Source organism: Panicum virgatum, chromosome 8N (genome assembly GCF_016808335.1).
Source record: "Panicum virgatum strain AP13 chromosome 8N, P.virgatum_v5, whole genome shotgun sequence".
Classification (NCBI taxonomy): Eukaryota; Viridiplantae; Streptophyta; class Magnoliopsida; order Poales; family Poaceae; genus Panicum; species Panicum virgatum.
The window spans coordinates 31,902,326-31,907,170 of NC_053152.1; positions in this window are offsets into that span (position 1 = coordinate 31,902,326).

Sequence of the window (4,845 nt, forward strand, 5' to 3'; positions counted from 1 at the left end):
GCCATGCCCCTATAAAGCCCCACTCAACCGTCGCACGCAAACCCTAGAGCCCTCACCATAGACACACCGCCACAGTTGGGAGAAAAGGGCCAGGGAGAAGGAGGAGGGAGCACCAATAGGGGAAGGAAGAAGAGGAAGAGGAGGAGGATCGCTCGTTGACGCTCGACACCACTACCGTGCTGCAAGAGGAGTAATCAATGTCAATCCTCTCAAGGGGAAGTGGGACCTCGCCTCCAAGGAGGTCTGCACGCCTGCACCTCAACTGACGACATTGACGATCCTGCCCGACTTGCACTGCTCCGCACCGTCATGCCCACGCCTCATCCCTGCTTTGCCACATCTCCGCCGACCTCACCGATAAGTCACCATCGCCGCCCTATCCCGCCTCCCTATGTGACCGACGAGCGCGGACACCGTCGATGAGCCATCCCTAGAGGACCCATAGGACCCCGTTCCCATGTTTGCTGCAGTAGACAAGCCACCGCCGTTATCCCGCAACCTCGCCGTCACCTTGCCACTCCATGCCGCCGGGCCAAAGGCTTTGCCTTGGCTAAGGCCCTGCCAAGCCACTCCGTCCCGCCTTGCTCTATCACGCCACCGCGAGACTGGAACACCAGGACCCCGCGTGCGAGAGCTCAACCAAGCGGCCAAATTCTCCCCCTTGCTGCCCGCGCTGACCCTGTCTATTCCTTGCACCCTTGTTTCGCTGCCCTTGCCTCGTTCCGAAGTCCTTTGGCCTTGCCTCATCGTGGCCTACCTCAGCATTACCCCACCTTTGCTCCATGTCGCCGCCGTTAACCCTCGAGCTGTGGCCGTCTTCACTGCCGGGATCCTCAGCGCCGAGCAACACAAGCGGGAGATCAACGCCACTCATGAGGGGAAGCTGCCATCCACACCATCAATGCCGATCTAGACGACCAGAGGTGCATCACGACAAAAAGCCAAGCTGATGCCTTTCCTCGCCCACAAAGTGTTTGACAAAATGCTCCAACCACATCACCACCACCGAGCAGAGTGCTGCTGAACCGTGAGCCTTCGTCATGTCGGCCACGTTCTACCCCGTCGCCCCTAGGTGAGGTTGTGTTACCTTATCCAACCCAACCACTTTGCTGTCCGCTGCCGCTGCGCGCACCCAACCTGCTAGCCAAAGGCGAAGCCTTTGCCCTGGTTAAACCAAACCACCATGCCGCAATCATGGGCATGCCGAGCGCTCGCGCACGCGTGCTGTCGTGACCCCGCTCACATCGATGGCCGGCCTTGCAGAGCGCCAGTCTGAGTCGCCTTTCTTTGTTCCGCCCTCTCACGAAGCCTTGTCACTGCCCCACGCCCTTGCCTCGCCCTCTCCATGGACCAACCACTACTTAGCCAAGCTTCACCGTCTAGCCTCAGCGCCAATGCCAACCCCGGCTAGTCCTACCGATGCCACAACATTGCAGCCAGCCCTATCAGGCAATTAACCAAACACATATGGGGCACCTCCACAGCCGCCGGCCCGTGCACACACACGCATGGCCACACACCCACATGCCACACCGGATCGGGGCTACCACAGCCGATCCGAGCCAGCGGCTGACATCTGGGCCCCACTCTTCAGTGGACGGTCGGATGCCAATGCCCTGGACCCACTGTTCAATGAGAGAGAGCGGGGGTGGACCGTGTGTTTTGGCCGATCCGACATGCCGAACTGGCCTAGTAACTGCCCACCAGTTGAGCCGGCCTTCCGAGCTGCAAATCCGAGCCAAGCCAACCTATTGGGCCGGACCGAACCGACAACTCCCTTTCAGCCCAATAATCAATCATCCCTTTTCATGTTCCTTTGTTTTGTTGTTTGACCTGACCTGTGGGCCCCATGTGTCAGCCTCTACCTGCGGTTGACATGTGGGTCCGCTGACCACGAGACCCACTCTAAACGTTGACCGGTCAATGACTAACGAAGCAGGACCCACTGCTAATGTCAGCATACCTGATCCTTTGCTGACATCATGATGATGTCATCATGACATGTGGCATGCCCAAAGGCTGCCAAGTGTGAATGGTTGAGCATTTTTTTCGAAAACCATTTATCAACTTCAAAAAATAATTTAACCCTAGAAAATTCATAATAAATAACTGGACCTCCGAAAATTATGAAACCACTTTCATAATTCTTCTACAATCATGATCTACCCGTTAGAGTAGGTTTTGCTATGAGTTGGATCTTTTTTGATATGTTTTGTGCATTTTGCACTTTGATCCCTGTATTTATGTGTAATTACAAATAGGTTCTGTGAGGAATAGCTGATCGCCGTCCCGGATGACTAGAAGATCCCGGAGGACATCCTAGACGCCCAGAAGACCTAGGAGGACATTCCAGACGATCAGAACACCCTAGAGACCTAAGAAGACCACGAGGAGCCACCAGGTTCACGACCATCTATATGTTTTGAATAATTAATAGGCATTGCTTGCTAGCACATGGTATTGTTGTACTTTCTGATATAATGAGATGAACCTGCATAGCCTACATGTTTATCTGAATTCCTTGTACTCCATATTACCTTGATTATATTAGATGCCTTGGCTACTACTTTGCATGTGTATGTGTGGGATATGGTGATGATAGTCTTGGTGTAAGTGGAGATCCACATATGAGGAGCTGATGATTAGGACTTTTAGCGGGGGTGAGAGAATTAACCTGATCTTCGGATCAGGGGCTTGGGGTGTGTATTGGGCACACCCTATGGAGGACCTATTGTGGGTGCATGTTTCCTTCGGGAAACTTTTGGTACTTCAGGAGTTTGGAGGGCGATACTTGTAATGGTGCCTACCATGAACCATTGCAACGCATATGCACTATGATGAGGAGGCTCACCTCAGCAACATATATCAAGATAAGTGGACATGGAGAATGAACTATGTAAACGTGCACACCACTTACCCCTAAATGGGTAGGAGTTCCAGCCATTCCTAGCTGTGCCGTACCAGGACTGTAGGAGCAGAGTAGTGTGTTAGAAGAGGGTATGCCATGCATGACCATGGGGCATTCGGGGTGTGTCAGACCTGAGCATGGGTCTTCGACCCTAGTCTTCAAGACTTTTGAAACCAGTATGGCTAGGTTAGAGATTTACAGTGTTGGGTCATTCGTTGCGCCGAATGTCCCTAACCCCAGGAAAGTACGATGGTACTATATTGGCTAGAGAGTCTTGATTGTGGATTGTCTCAGTCGGGCTTGCAGCCCAAGTGAGTACAGGTGTACAAGCTCTATAGAGTTAAACTTTACGTATAGCCATGTCCTCAGTCATGGACATCTCATGATCTAGCTTCACTATCATAGAATAGTGTTACGTGACTTCTGCCTCCCTCTAGTGATGTTTTCCTACCGGAGTGCAGCTGAGGTGCGAGGATTGGGAGTTCTCAAACTGACTTGGTGGTTATGGAATGTGTGTGTTACTTCGGGGATCTAAGATACCAGAATGCCCCGTGACGAGGAGTTGGATGATGATGCAACTTGCTGCTTGCATAGGAAAACCCCAGCATTATCCTTTGACTACTATTTATACATTTGCATCTACTTAAAGCTTGCATACGGATGGTGACATGAACCTATTCCATCCACTTCTACAAAAATCTTAACCAAGGCGGGCAAGAAACGATTAACCGAGGCATTTTCCGCAACTACTCGGATGAAAGGTCACGGTAAATGACCTATTTTCCGAGGCGGTTTTGTTGCCTGCCTCGGTTAATCGAATAAAATAATGAAAATGAAAAAAATAAAAAGCCCGCTCAGCCCATCACGGTTCACGGGCCCATCGACTCCATCACGAGCCAGCTTCTCTGCCGGCGCTAGTGCCCGCTGCCGTCCATTGGCTGCCGCTGCCGTGCCCCCCGCTGTGTCTGCCGCTCCGCCGCCGATGGCGAGGTCCATGAGGGTGAGCGTGGCACTGATGTCGGCGGTGAAGTCGGGGGACACCGAGCGGATCCCGGTGGCCGGTTCCTCGGTGCGGAGATCAACTAGCCCGGCCTTGGACAAGTAAATCAACGTCCGAATGCCACCCTGGGAGAGAGAGAGGGAGAGGGAGATCGAGATGGCATTCGTTGTGGAGAGAGGATGAGGGTGGGGAGAGGATAGAGCTAGGGTTTCTGGGAAAGGAGTATTTATATATATGTGTGCTCACAATTGGGCTTTGTGAGCTCGCGGGCTGGGCCTGATTTACCGAGGCGGTTGAGTTACAATGACCTCTTTGGTTAAATATTTTGCGGGATGGTTGTCATAACCATCTTGGTTAGTAATAAATGACCGCTTCGATTAATGCCTGGCATGAAGGATGCCTAGGAGATTAGCCTCCGAGGATCTTTTTAAATGTCAAGGTTAATACTTTTTTGTAGTAGTGATCCTTTGAGATAATTGGTAGATGCAGTATCCTACTCGAAGATCAAGCCCAACGAAGATGAATGAAGCTAAGGATGGTTGTGCTACGCTCAAGGTTGCTTGTGGAGGAGAGACACCAAGATGAAGGATGTGTGACATCCCGACCCAAGGCTTAATAGGATTTATAGAATACTCATACCATACTCATACCAACAAGTTGCAACTTCTTTTTTCGTAACATCCCGCCTCCCTGAAGCCGGGCCCGCTTACATGTCACAGCTTAACTAGGACATAGCCTAGCCTCACAGACCAACACAAGTCTTTTCTGCACACTTCGTCCTCACTCGTGCGCTCCCGTGAAGAACTTTCCAGTCGGTCACCCATCTCCAAATTTCTAGGCCAAGCACGTTTAACATTGGAGTTCTTTGGAGATTGGCTTTCGGAAAAGATGTTGCAACTTGTTGGTATGAGTATCCTATTAATCCTATTAAGCCCTA